Source organism: Anas acuta, chromosome 4 (assembly GCF_963932015.1).
Source record: "Anas acuta chromosome 4, bAnaAcu1.1, whole genome shotgun sequence".
NCBI lineage: Eukaryota > Metazoa > Chordata > Aves > Anseriformes > Anatidae > Anas > Anas acuta.
Genome location: NC_088982.1, coordinates 74,557,785 through 74,573,388, shown reverse-complemented (window position 1 = coordinate 74,573,388; position 15,604 = coordinate 74,557,785). Strand labels below are relative to the sequence as shown.

Genomic DNA, 15,604 nt, shown 5'->3' with positions numbered 1-15,604 from the left:
GCTCGCCTCTCTCTCAAACCTAGAAGTCAACTAGCAGAAAGCTTAAACCAGAGTTTCTAGCTCTGGTCTGCTTCAGAGTCTGGGACTATTTCAACACCAAATGCAAGATCCAAGCTGCCTGTCTGATCCTTAGGAGCTAACCTGAAGGATTAGACATCCTTTAAGAAACACTGCAGGTTCCAGGAGGAAGGCTGAGCTGCCAAGACCTAATTCTAAAATACATCTTCGTTTCTTATGCTCCACAGGCAGCTGAATTATAAATATTCTACTGCTAAGCTCAGGGCTAGGGAAAGAATTGAGAATGCATAATAAAAAAATATAAATAGGAGCAAGACAGAAACCTGCAGAGAAAACCAAGCAAGCTTTGATGTCAGGATTTCCTAGAGCTCGGAGAAGCATATTTGTTAAAGTCGCAGCAGTAACTGATAGCACATCTGTGGCAGCATGCAAGCAAAGAGCGTGTGTGTGCCTGGGGACAGGGAGCTGGGGCAGGTTCTCATTACACCTCTTCTGGGTCTCTCTCCTTCACTCACACCCAGGATGCATCTCAGCAAGACCATTCAACAGTAAAAGTAGCATCTATGCATGAAGATGACTGAATTTCCTGACAGCTTAGTGTTTCATTTCCAGCTGAATAAGGCTGTATACCTCAAAAGTACCAGTCAACTTCTCCCCAGTTTGCAAACTCTTACACTTGAATGCAACCTGCCCCCTCCCAGCCCTCCCAGTTTTAAATGCAGAGCCATCACGAGCATTTCTCCTGCAGAAGCAAGTCTAAATACACTACTTCATTACCTAGACAGAGCACTAGACCATTAGGTAACAAAACAAACAAACAAACACACACGCACACAAAAAAAAAAAAAAAAAAAGGATTACTTTGCTGAACTTAAAGCAATACTACTACTTCATTGCCATTCTGACACGTAAAATTTGGTGAAAGATTTTTTTTAAAAAAATTAGTTTCAACAGACCAGTAGGGATAGCACAGAAGTGTATTTTTTAGTTATTATTTTAAAAGTTTAACTCAAGTATGTATTTAAGCTTATGACCTTTAAACTTTCTTGACATGCAAGTTCAGTAATTTATGGCATGGGGATGGATATTTGGCATGAAATGAAAATGGCCACAGGTTTAATTAAAATGTAAGTTATTGTTAGCAAGAAAGGTCATGCTAAGAAAATGTAATTTCAGGAGTATATTAGCAACAACTCTCCAGTGCTATTTGCATCTAAAATATATATTTTGTACTTGACATTTAAAAAGGAAATTGGAACTGTTTATAATGGATGCTTGAACACTTTTGTGTTCTTGTGCTGCTTTTGTTCACATTTTTGTATAATTGGTTGGATCTCACATACAACAGTAGTTACATTTTATTCTCTATGCCTGAATGCCTAACTGATCTGGGAATTAGTTCACAAAAGCTGATATAGGTTGGAATCAAAAGCATACTGCAGAATATTCCTTATATGGCCACAGCTTCAAATGAGGGGATAGTTAACTGCCCACCTTACTTAGGATCATTTTTTTCTTGTTCTTCAAGCAGAGAAATTTTAATGGTGATGAAGACTCCTGGCTCCATTCTGTTTATAGGGCACTTCAGAAGTGCCTGTGTGAAGGAGGCAGTTTTTCCTTTGAGAGAGTTAATGTTTTATGATCTGCTAATAAAAGTAATGGTGTGTCATACCAATCAGTTTAACTTCAGGGAAAGTGGGAAGTGAAAGAAAAATGCTTTGACTTAATTGAAAGCATTTGTTTCAAATCAATACAGTGGGTTCTCATCTGAAAAAAAAAAAAAAAAAAAAAAAAAAAAAAAGAATATAATGACGCTGTTGTTGACTACAAAGAGGTGCTTTCTTGCTCAAAGAGGTTTTTACTGATTTCTGTACTCAGTCTTGCAAAGAACATCATTGTGGTAGATCTTATAGATACATCTTCTACTTCATCAGAAGTCACTGCCCTTGATCATGCTGCAGATGCGTCCAGATCTTGCTGCATACATAACTTAGAGACAGGAAAATGGCAAGCAGTTCATAATAATGCATGCAGCTAATAGTAGTCCTTTAAAGTCTTTGAAAATACAGTGCTGAATACTTGGCTGGAAAGAACAAATTGTTTGGGGGGCATTTATGTGTAAATTAAATAAACACAATGGTAAAGAAATCTCCTGGCACTCTATAACTCCACTCCTAGGCAGTCTCAGCTCTTCACAGGAGAAATGACTTAGTCACAGAGATCTGAAGTATTAGGCATGCTGGGATGGGATGGCAAATGAAGTTATCACAGTGAGAATATGCACAGAAGTTATACAAACTGCCTGTAAGAACAGCTTGTGAAACCAAAAATGAAATAGTGTATTAGGTGTATTAGCACTTACCTTTTCCACCACCACAGCACAGAGGACCTGGACCCTGTGTGAAATGCAGACACATGATGCTATTGTGAAGACTGCAAAGAAAACCAGACTTCAGTTTGAAATAAGCTTTGTAGCATCAGGTGGAAAGAGTCAGCTGATTAGGAAAACGGATACAGAGATGCCAAGGGATCCCTGATCACAGCATTAAAGAACAATTTGCTCTGCAAGCTTGGACCTCTCTTAATGCTTTGGAAGCTACTTGAGAAAACCACTCCAGACAGCTTGGGGATCCCTGCATTTTCCAAATTTAAGAAGTACTTCAAGAAGTACAGGAAGGTCATGTGCAGTATTTCACTGAATTTGGTGTTTCTATATCTAGATTAAGGTGATTTTTTTTTTTTTTTTTTTTGTATTTATATATTAAAATTAACAAAATCACAGCAAATTTTTGTAGGAAAAAGAATAGATTTTATTCTCTACTGTATGGCAAACACCTCTAAATAACTGCTAGCAGACTTTCTTTTTTTTTTCTTAATTGCAAAACCCCTTGTATTCTTGCCAGCAGGTAAACTTTTATTTCAAACTCTAAAGCTTGTTTAACACCAACTAAGTAGTTTTGGAGACAGAAGAGGTATGTATGTGATTGAAACAGAAGAATAGGCTGTGTGTGTATGATTCTGTAACACATGATGGTTTATAAACCCGAGTGAGCACTAGCTATTAGTCCGATGATAAAATAGATACATGACAATCCCGTCATCAATGCCTGTCACCATTTGTCTAAAACAGTTCAGTAATACATGACAGTAATCAATACATGGGTTATAATCTGAGTTCATGCTGAGCAAGGGGATACTTAACACTTATTAGGAACATTGTTGGATAATTTTCTGTTGTTGATTGGGCAAAAAGATTTATTGGTATGCTGGGGCCCAACAGTTGGCATCTGCTTCAGGCTGTGATATTGTATCTGTACCCCCAGCTCCCTGTCAAACAATCACCACAACAAGCTGGTCTCCAAAAAGGAGGAGACGCGTGACTTTAGCTTGCAACATCACTATTTGCAATCCAGTTGGCTCCAAAACTACTAAACGGAGCCTCACCATCCCTGAGATGACCAGGATGCTCTCTTCTGTCAGCCATGTAGCTCTGTACATACCCCGATCAGGTTTTCCAGAGGCAGCAAGACCAGCTCTTGTCCTCTAATCCCTCATTTGCACATGTACTCCCAGACAGAGGTTTAACATGCTCTGACCAGGCACACACAAACACACACAACAGTAAGTGATTTGACAGGGTAGGGATCTATACTCTAATGATAGTGACACCTGTTATCAGGAAAGAGTGCATCAGCTTGTAAAATCAGAAACAAAAGCAAAAGAACAAAGTTCATAGAAGACCCAACAGATCCAAAAATATCAATGCAAGGTGTTTGTGGAATTTAAGCTAAGTTATCAAAATCGGCAGGCTGATTTGTGCTCTACAGCAACTATTAGTATAAAAGCACAGTAATTATTCTGAATGTTTCATAAATACAGTTTTAGAGATCATTTTTTTATGCATTGGTGCATTCTAAATAGACACACTTAAATGTCAGTCTATGAAAGGGAAGGAGTCATCAGCAGCCACAGAAAGAGCTGTTACCTAGCCAGGTGGTCTCCCAGCCAGTCACAAAGACAGTGAATTATGGTGGCAAATCCTGGACAGATCTTTTCAAAACTGCATAAATTCCCTCCACTGGCTGGTGAATTGCCCTGGTAATTAATGGCACGATTTTCTTTTAATCTTGTTTAATCTATTCAGTATGTAGCTTGGTTAGCTTCTATTTTAAAAGAATTTATGGTAATACTAAGTTGAAGACTCGACAAGAAATCTAAACATAATGCACTGCAGTTACCAGCTACGTTGGTGATGGCCAAACCATCAAACTCCTTTGACAACCTGTATGTTCTACAATATGAAATTACTCATTAATGGTCATGTTGCCTTTTAATTCTTTAGTGACTGATTCCAGTAATTTATTTTTTTTTTTCCCTGTGATTGATTCACTTGGATTATCATTATGCCAGCTATCCTGTCATTACCCATTTCATACTATCTGTCTTCTTAAAATACTGACAGAACATTAGCCTCTAATATCCAGAGGATACACCTTCCATGGTTTATCCTCCCTGGGGTAAGATCTTGAAAATATTTTCTGAATAAGCTGAGGGGAGGGGGAGATCTTTTCTATTTAGATCAATCACTGTAGCAATATAAATTGGAAGTAACCCAATTCTGTTCCTAATAATGAAATTTCACTAACTGCTGTTCCCTTAGTCATCTTCTCTCACAGACAGTCTTCTGAAGTATGATTTTATTTTTTTCCAAATAAATCTTTCTGGTCTAACATAAATAATCTCCTTTGCTTAATACATTTAATCTTGGGCAAAAAGGGGAAAAGAAAAAGCTGGGGAGTAATAATTCCAGCTACAGATATGCGTGAATGTCAGATCAAGTCTGCTTTGAAACTAACTCGAGGAGTATTACATAGCTAAGAAGAAAATAAGATAAAAGCAGTTCATAAAAAAGTACTTAATTTTACAGATGGGTGGGGAGGAGGGCATATTTTTCATACACATTACACTTTTTCATAAGCCAAAGTGCTTAAATTTCACAATAACAATTAGAAAATTTGAATTACTTTAAGTAGATGTCAACACAAATATCAGAAAATTAGTGTTAATAGGATATTCTTATGCCATGGAAGATAAAGCTTTATACATTGAATATTCATTCCAAGGGAAGTGCATCCTGGTTACTGTAAAATATATCTTCTAAAGAGAAAAAATATAAGGCATGCATGATAGAGAAACAGAAAAATACCACATCATTATTTTGTTGAGCACTAACTACTAAATTATCAATGAAATAGAGGATTTTGTATGAAAGAAAAGACCTCTGAATCTTAAGAGTCAACAATCTTAAGGGTATAATGATTTAGGAGTGATTAATGGTGCATGACACTGGAACATGTAAGAAATTCATACTTAAACAAAGACAGAGGTGTATTGGAATTGTGCCCATGAAGATGGAAATTACTTCCTGCCCTGGTATGTGCACATATAGTATTTCAGCTTCCTTTACAGGAAGAAAAAGGGGGCTTAATAGACTTACTGTAGGCTATTTATGCTGCTTGTTAAGGGGATCAGTGCTGCAGGTGCATAATTGCCTAAAACAATCACTTCCAAATGAAATAAGGCAGTTTTATTGCTTACTTCCTTTCTTCCTTTGCCTCAACAGAAACCCTGCATTCACTTTTGTCCCAATGGGAGAAAAACTGCTGCCAGGAACTAAGATGGGACTGAACTGATTAACTGATTAGCATCCTAGAGAAGAAGGTTAGAAAGTGAATTTTCTATTATGGAGCAATTGCCATTGGAAAGTAATCTTATTTATTAACTGCAATTTTATCTTCTCTGGAGGGTTCCTTGACATAAAATAATGGAATTTTCTCACTTTATGTTGTTTAAAACTATAATCATATCCAGAAAAGAAAGCATTTATTGTGTCATTAAGCCAAGGTAAAGAGGACTAATGTGAAGGGTTCTTGATGTCTTGCAAACCTTTTTATCATTTCAATTAACATTGCCAAATGTTCTGCTTTATGTCATAGACATAAATGTAGTTTTACAGGCTTTCTAGGTGTGCTTATACCCTAATTAATTTTAGCAACTGAGATTAGTAACAGGAGTGTGACTATGCAAAATAATAGCTTTTAAGGCCATGAAAACCAGTCATTAGCAGCTACCCAGGGAAAGCTGTGTGCAGTATGCTGCCTGCACAACTTGTTTACTGTTACCAAACATCAGTTTAGAAGTTTTGTTGCCTCTCCTCCCTGTCCTTTAGCAAAGAAAAAAAAAAAAAGACCCTCACCTTTAACAAAGAAAAAAAAAAGACCCCCCAAAAAACAATGTTTCTGTTCCCTTATTCCATATGAAAAGTGAATGGTGCTGTATCAAAGATTCCTCTTCATAACGCTGAATTGATAATCATTTTCCATGTAGCAGAATCACTCTGAGCAGGATTTAGGGTGCTTGCTTGTTTGTTCATCATTCTGTCTCTGCGTGAGAAGATTTAGTACTGAGCTGAATCAACTGGAGTGCATACAGAGTACTTCCAATTTCCTTATCATAAAAAAGAACGGCCTCACTTGGATATTTCTGATCTTTAGGGCAGATTTTCTCTCCTTTTGCCCTTCTGCATTTTTAGGAAATCCAGAAAACAATGTTGTCTTCCATCCTGACCTCGTATACCACCAGCAAACAGCAGAATGTTCTGCATATAATACATTTGTGGCAGTTGGACTTGATGATCTTAAGGGTCTTTTCAAATCTAAATGACTCCATGTTTTACAGATTTGGTGATTTGGATGCAAGCTCAGTCTGAGGGGAGAAGATTGATTGATCTTAATGTATTGGCAAGCCCTAGCTTCAGGCTAAGAATAAAAACAATATTTCTCAAGTCGTGCGTTATTACTTTTCGTTTGTTTCTTATTGATTAACTGTCAAAAGTAAGAACATGCTTTTTAAAACAAGGCAGCTGTGGTGGTCTGCCCCCACCCCAATTTTTTTTTTTTTTAAGTTTATAAATCAGACTATATAACAGCAAAGGCTAAGGTAAAACTAAACATCATGCACTATGGCATTGCTATGTATTAAAATCTGTGCTCACACTAATCTTGTTAAATACAGCACTAATTTATTTTTCCCAGTTCAACACTCAGTCCAGTCTCAGGAAGTATCTTACATTGCTCTTGTGAAAATTGCACAAAGTGAAAAGGTTATCTTTTAGTGTTTTTTTGTTTGTTTGTTTGTTTGTTTTTACAAAATAGGAAATGCATTACCTATTGAAAGAAAGCATTTAAAAAAAAAAAAAAAAAGGAATAAGGTTGGTTCTTCTATACTGTCTAATGAAGTTAACCAGACATTTGAAACACTCCTTCTATCTCAGAACAAAATCCCTGTCCATTTGGCTCAAACCCTAATGTATAGGTAAAGTAGGAATTTCTGCAGCTGACAATGAAAGACATCATGACTTTTGGCTGAAAGGGGGTTGAAACAGGTCTCAGAGATGAGAACAGTTGTCTGAGAGAGTTCTAGCCACGTAGCCAAGAATAAAGGAAAAAGTGAAAAGCAGATGAATAAAGTCTTTTTTCACCAGGGCCATCACACTTGTAGTCTAGTACAGTACCTTCCCCAGTTGCAAGTTTTCTAACATGAAGCATAATTCTGCTTCCCTCTTCTTCCTCTCTGCTTCATGAGCCATGCATCATTACCACACATCAGCCTTCTCCCCCATGTGCCAGAACAGATATATTTTTTTTTCTTCTACATTTGCTTTGTTGTAGTTAAATTATGTTATAGTAGTTCTGAATTTTCCTATACTGTTTCATGTAGTGTTCTATTTTCCCAACAACAGACAATGTTACAGAACTGCTGTTTCCTCTCACCTCTTTCCCAGGCTGCAAAATGAGTCCTCTGGCTTGAATGTGGTAGGCACTGAGTCAAGAACATTTTTTTTTTCTTGCTGAAGTAAATCTCCCCCTTTTTAACTGAAGTACAGTAGATGGAAAGTTCTGTTTCAGAAGAGTAGATTTCTGATGAATCTAGCTTTTTAGAGTAGTAAAACAATTTCTTGATCATTAAAAGCATAGTGATGTCTTTCAAAATACAACCAGTAACAGATAGAGGCCAAACAATTTCAAGAAGGTACTTTATTGTATTGAAAAAGGGTCTTTGTTTTTTTCCACCTCTTTTCAATATCTAAGACAGCAATAAATATCACCATTGATTAACTACATAAAGTGTATTTGAAATATGAATATGGATGTAACAGTTAATAAAAGTAATAAAAGAGCAATAGCTTTCTATTTCATGTGGCAACCATGAAAGAACACAGAAAGATGAATCAGAAAATAATTGGAATAAGACACTTTGCCAGAGAGCCTTTTTTTTTTTTTTTTATTGCAAGCTTCTGTAAGTTACTAGTTCTGTAGGGCCTTCATAGATATAAAAGATCAGAATTAGATTTATCAAGCTAAGACGACAGCTCAATACTACTTTCCATAAGAATTAATCAAGAAACTTCAGTATAAATCAACATAGAAAATGTTCTTTTAATTATAAAGCCACCTTAGATATAAATATTCTGTTTCTGAAATATTATTTATCATCTCCTTTAACTCTGGAAATCAATAAATGAGTTGAGAAACAGCTGTAGGCTGTGAAATAAGCTCCCTATTTCACATAGGATTTTTTGTGGGGCAAACAAAAATAAGATGTTGGCACTGGGCCTAACTTATGATTGAACTGTAACAGAGAAAATGCTGATATTTATTTTCTATCCTTTTTTTTTTCTTTTTTAAAGGATACATAAATATCCCAGATTTCTCTGACACTAATACACAGTAGAGAAGATGCAAGCAGTTTGGTTGGTTTCCTTATTGTTTAAGTCAATGGCCATCACATAAAACTTTTTTCCCTTAACCTTTAAATAAATGTTGGAAAATTAGTGGGAAATAAATTTATTTACGTAGAAAAGGTTTTATGTAGATTATTATGCAGAAAATATTTTATGTAGAAAAGGAATGTGCTTTAGGTGTAACCTTGGGCTGACTTCAATGACTCTGCAGGAATTATGCAGTAACCTAATTGTTTATATTTTCATTTGCCATAACATGACGGGAAAAATAACAATAGTGTTGCATTTCTGGCAGATGCTACTATGTACTATGTACAGTATGTTAAGTTTTACAGTAGAAGAAATCCCCTTCTATGACACGTGCTCCAGCAGCTGGCAATAGCAGGTATGTCACAAGAAGTCCTTCAGGTCAGCCAGCTAGCACTGACCACGTTACCAATCACCCAGACCAGCCCAAGGAGGGACACAGCAGAGGTGACACTGTGGCTTTGCAGAGGACTTCAGTTGCTACTTCAGTGAAGGTTTAAATGGGCTTCAGCAACCTGTTAATATTATAAGCCATTTTACCTTCACAGAGCAAGGCCAAAGGTGATGACAATTGGTTCTAATTGTGTTATCGAGTAAAGAAATTTCTATATTAGTTCCATCCCTGAATGGCAATTCTCCAGCCTTCCTACAGCTGCAATGGAAGTGCAAGCTGTGCCAAAAATGCCTAGTGTCTTGAGGCCTAAAGCAGGAAAATAGGTGAAATCAGTTGGTTGTGAATAGTCTTCATGTAAAGCACACTGGGAAATTTATACATTAAACCAAGTCAGGAGAGCTTAAAACACAACAGAGACTGAATTAGGCAGCGGTAGTTTAATCTAGATTCTACTCTGTGTAGACCCTCTGACCATTCATTTTGTAACTTACCTTTCTATCCTAAGCATATCTCCTTTCTTAAATTGACTCAGCAAGGAAACATCAGCTAATTTACACAAGACGTTTTTTCACATTTGTCTACTGGTGACAGAGTTGACTATTTTGACTGCAATAAAAGACAAACTAAGCTCGTAACTTAAGACAGTTTTTAAACATTCAGGTTTTTCCCAGTGCAAATTGTAGTTTAAGAACAGATTTCCTTCTGTCAAATTAACTTAGGATCTGTCAGATTTTTGAAAGGCTGATATAATCAATACTATTTTTTATAAGCAGGTTTGAAAAAAGGTTAGAAGAAAAAAAGAAAATCCTGAAAAGAGAAGAAAAAAGCAAAATAACCTCAGGGAAATTACAGGAATTCAGAAGGGGAACAAATACAAAAATGATTGGTGATATAGTTTGTGGATAAGAGAAAGTCTAAAGTTAATTTTCAAAATGTATTTCAATGAATATTTCACTGAATATCATCCTATGGTAAGCTGTGCATCAAGAATCATTTTATCAGTGTTGTAAATCCTGTGATGCATTCACAGCATACTCATATCTTCATAGTTTATCAAGGTTCAAACAACACATCTTGTACCCTAACTAGTAGGGACAGTTTTTCTGTATTCAGCAGAAAATACCAAAGTAGAAAAATGTTAGGGAAGTTAAAGAAAAGCTAGTTTTGCAGAGTTCAAGAGTATTAACTCTATTACAAAAATAAATAAAAGGCGATATGATCAGTGAATTTATGAGAGTTCAGTAATCTCAGGTAAGGCTGCAGACTGCTGACTGCAGTAGTAAATAGGACTATTTCCTGCAAACTACATGGGAACCAATTTCATGAAGCCATCTGGTTCAAGAAAATGAAAATGCATAGCTTCAAAATTAGTAGTGAGAGACAGAAAGCTCAGAGTGGCACTAGTTCTGTGGTTACCTTTTGGTCCCAGTTGAAGGTTAATCTATCCCATCTCCCAAAGTCCATTAAAACCAGCCAGTTTCATTCCCTGGCAAAACAAATGCAAGCCCACAAAGATCCACCCGTCTTTGCCCATACACAAATACAGAGATTCATAATTTCTTCTGGTCCTGCTCTTCATCCAGTGCAGGTAGCCAGCAAAGTTATGGCTCCTATAACTGCACTTTCTGCACAGAGAATAATTCATTAACAAGGGTGCCTTACTTCAGTACGCAGAGGAATTTTTCAGAACATAATTGGTGTTTGTCATATGCTCCAACTGCGTGAAGTTTTCTGAAATAAAGTTCTCTAGGCTCCAGTCCTGACAGTTAATAATTTAGAAATGTGTGCAGTGGATCAATTTTAGCAGGAGAGCTTGAAAAAGTCCCCTGCGACATACTGCATCTCACAGGGAAGCCTGATGGCAATAACAGGTTTTGGAGGCTGCCATGACACAGGTACAAATGAGAACATCCCAAGCATATGCCAAACCTCATCACAGTCTTTGGTACAGAAACAACTTTCCCCTGGACTCACAGTGTGATCGGGGGTAAAAGCTGTCCTTAAAACCTGTCACATTCCCCCATAAGCATAGCTTAGCAAGTCTGAATACTTGAGTTGCATTATTATCTGCTGAAAAAGGTAAATTTTTTAAACAACTCACCCACCACATCCCGCAGTGATGCAAACTTGTACAAGACTCAGGCTGGACTATTTTTGTGCTGGTTTACCAATCTTTTCCAACCCTGCAACACAAACATATTTGCAACAATGAACTTGACAGTGATGCAGTTATTCTTTGATTCTTCAAAGGACTTTGGAAAGTTTTCAGTTTGTGTCTTTTTTTTTTTTGTCCCACTACTTCACTGAGAAAAACCTACTGACCTCCCTATAGTTCTTTGGATTTTTTTTTCTTCTTTTATTTATTTATTTTTTCCTCCCTCTGGTAGGTTACAGGTAATTTCTGTTGCTTTGCAATTTCAACTCTGTCTCCCCCTGAGTAAAAGAAAAGACTCCATCCTACTTGCAATCAAAGACAATGCTTTTCATACACACAAAACATTTGCAAGCACTACATTGTAATGGACAATAAATGATGGATGGATACATAATACTAATTCTACCCTTTGTTCTCTATGTTCTGCAGGTTGTGCTATTAACTGTCATTTATCATACACATAAAGTGTACGTTTTCTTTCTCTGCATGTACAAGAAACAGCAGTTACACTACTTAAGGCTTTTTTTCCAGGTTAGAACATTTTACTGCACCTTTCCCACAATTTGTACTTAGATTTTTTTTTAATAATAGGAATGTAATGACAATTAAAAACAAACCAAACTGATCAGCCAAAATCTTGTCTATAAACCTAAATGCAATTCCCACCAGTTTGCATTATGTTTCTCTCTGGCACCAGCTTGTTATTCATTACATACAGAATCTGGTTTAAAACAAAGACTGGCTCTTGGTATCCTCCACCTCCTTTTAGGAAAAAAAATAAAAACTGGCCCAGTAATTAAGGGGCATTTTTGCTGTTTGTGTTTTCCTCACAAGGAAAATTCAAGATACTAGGAAGTTTGTAAGTGAATTACAAATCTGTTTTTAGGAGCTATGAGGTTTGATCCTGCCTACCCAAAAACAATTCTGACAGATAAGTTTTGAAATCTGCCAGGTAGTTACAAGGATAGCCTTTAAACATAACACCATAAAACAACAGCTACTGTTATATATATATATGTATATATATATACATACATACACATATACGTCTGTCAGGCAAAGTAAATCATGCCTTGTTTCCATGAACTCAAGAAATTTTGTGAAGATCAATGCTACTCTGTGTAATGAGGTTACCTGTTACGCTGTTATATTGACTCCAGCCACTTCAGGAGTAATTCACTTCTTTTTTCTATTTCTGGAGAGCTGTTAAATTAAAAACCATGACCTGTTCATTGAAAGAAAATCAGTGAGAAGGATAGTGCTGCTCATCTTCCTACCTGAAGAGGTTCCCCATCCCACTGCACTGAGGCCAAGGTATTACGCACTCTTTTGTATTTCGGGTCCACACATGGATCAAGGCAACAAGTAACGAACTAACGCACGACCAGCAGATTACAGACTTGACAAGAATGGTAAGAGCCTTTATAGTTTAAGTATGTTCTGCAGACTGAGGGCAAAAGTTTTGTTCATTTTTCCAACTCATGAAGAGGAGCTAGCATGAAGAGGAGAGCTGTGTTTGTACAGGAAGGAACCAGTAACCATGCAAATGAAGCTGCTGCCAGGTGTTCAGTGCTCCGAGGAAAATACCTTTCCTTTGCAGCCCCTCTCTCACCAAGGATCTGCAAATGACACTAATGCTGCATACTTGTTTCAGCTTTCCTTGGGGCTAGAAACAGTCTTTGCTAATACTAAATCACTAGGTTTTTCTGTACTGACAGAGGCTGGTTAGCCAGTTATAGTGATTATTGTTTGTGTTTTCCAGATGGGTAAACTGATTCACAGAGGTCCTTGATTTATCCAAGTCCTTACCCTGATGCAGGTGCAAAGATTGGGGAAAATTCAAATGCTACTGTCACACAATACTCGTCATTCTAACAAACAAACAAACAAATAAAACAGCTTTACAAGGGATTTTTCTTCCACCCCCTCCTTGCAAATGAAAGTTAGATTAACTGTGGAGTGAAAACACTAACTGATCTTTCTCAAGAGCTTATTTCCATCTGTAGAAAGTGAAAGGTGGTGCACATTAATATTGTGCCATTAGCATGCTCCTTAGGTACAGTGGAAATACCATATGCATTTGGAAAAGAACCAGCAAAAAAGATGAGTGACATTTCTGAGAAGAGACAAAGAAGATGGCTCCTATTCCTAACAGTAAAGAATTTGGGGGCAAATTCAGACTGAAATATGGAAGATCAAAAGCCAAAAGCCTGAGTGGAAAATGTCAGCTATGCTATCATTCTCCCAAGCGTGCCTTGAACACCTAACTCAAGAAGTTAAACTATTAAACTAAAATTCCTGTTGTTGGAAATTGATTGTTATAATTACTATTTCAAGAGTTTAGCCTACCTAATAGCTAAATTATTAAGTAAACTGCAAACAAAACACCAAAATGAATTGCAAAATCAAATCCAACAGTATTGAGGATAGAAGTCTTACTAAGATGAAATCTACTACATCACCATTTGTCTCCATTAATTGCCTTCAAACACATTGACTCCTACAGCCCAGATTTTCATTTCTTATGGAAATATTTATACAGTGTATCTGTGACCCAGCAGGTAAAATCTGGTCACATCTCCTCTGATTCAGTACGGTTAGTAATGTGATGTTGGATTTCATTGCAGGTCATACTGACAAAAAGACAATTTTTATCTTTATTTCCCATTCACCTTTCCTTTATTTTGTTTCAGCAGTCATAAAAAACGCAAGGGTGAGGGTTACAAAAAGACCAGAAGGATTCTCTGACTAGAAGCTAATATGCCATGTCCTGTCCAAAGAGCATACAATCTGCAGGTTCTCAGGTAAAGACACTCAGCCAGAAATAAAAGAGAAACTAATTAGAAAGTGAATCAGGGACCCTTTCATGCAATTAGCATTTTTCTTCTGCTGTACAGAGCAAACATAAAGACCTGTCTGAACACTGCATAGTGTCCACACTGCAGTTCTGCACACAAAGCTTCCCACTGCACAAAATATTTTTGTCTTGTTTCCTGCTGAGAAATTAATTCATCTTCTGACCATATTAATCATTTTAAAGTATATTTTTCTTGTATCCTGCTCACAATGATTACAAATACAAGACTATCTTAAAGAAACGTGTTTCAATTGACACGTGGGAAAAAGTACATATTGGATCTTGCTCATCAGATGGGTAACCCAACACACCAGGCCACAAATACGATGAATGGAAGATATCTAATTAAAGCTTCCAACCTGTAAAAATTATTTGGCCATGATTAATTTAACTCATGAAAAAAATATATATATATTTTGCTCAACAGTGTTGTTCGTGAACTTACAGCTTGGCCTTAACTACCTCACCTGGAATATGCCCTAAAATCCATTCCCTGCATAGGCAGGCCTAGGAGTTTAATTCAGGCAATAATATAACCTCTGATCTGTTGTTATTCAATTATTCAGACAGAAGAGGAAAATACAAGACAAAGAAATAAAAACTATTGTCCCTTTCCTTTTCACTCCTCCCCAAGGTATATTTTTGTCAAGTTTATCATTGCAATAAAAATATTGCATCTGCAGTTTAGCACTCTCAAGTAGCTAAATTATGCTATCTCAATAAATGAAAAATCCAGAATCAGTATTTCTGGAGTTAACAACAGAGACATTAACTTTAAACAGTTTCTGAGAATATTCTTCATTGCCTCCATCTTTGCTTCAGTCCATCATCTGATTTGCTGCACAGAAGAGCAGTGCAAAAGGAAAACAAGGTGGAGCACAGAGCCAGCCAAAAGAAACTGTTTAAAAAAAAAAAAAAAAAAGACAAAAATCATTCATGTTGTTTTCTCTTTAACTTTCCCTCATCTTGTTTTCTCTAAAGTTTGCCCACCTGGATTTGGTTAGAGTAAGTGAACCTAATACCTAAATAAGTGAACCTAACACCTAACAGAAACAACATGATGCTAATTTTTGGTTAATGTCAGAGACAATTAAAGGCAATTGAAAAGAGCAAAGACTTTTTAGCTGATTTTAAAACATGTGTTTTTTTGTTTACCTGTTGTTCACTGAGAGGAGCTGTTTCTGTGCACCACAGTATGGATGCTAGGTATCAGTTTTCCCTACGCCCTCACACTTTTGAATCCTCCTCCTTACTCCACAGCCACTGCTCAGAAGTGCAGGAGTTGAGATCGCACCATAACAGCATTGGTGTCATTCTTTGTGCACCGTCACTTTTAGCCATCAGGTTCTT

General features: G+C 36.7%; 1 protein-coding gene and 1 long non-coding RNA gene across 2 annotated transcripts in view; both read right to left on the bottom strand.

The window, feature by feature from the left end:
• The window catches only part of LOC137856550 (adenylate cyclase type 10-like), a 183,030-nt gene that overhangs the window by 32,925 nt on the left and 134,501 nt on the right, over positions 1–15,604 (bottom strand). The gene's annotated exons all lie outside the window — the stretch shown is intronic.
• Positions 8,123–12,683, bottom strand: LOC137855287 (uncharacterized). Its single transcript, XR_011095674.1, has 3 exons — positions 12,532–12,683; positions 11,344–11,425; positions 8,123–9,548 (listed from the first exon to the last, which is right to left on the bottom strand). It is a non-coding gene; the product is annotated as an uncharacterized lncRNA (long non-coding RNA).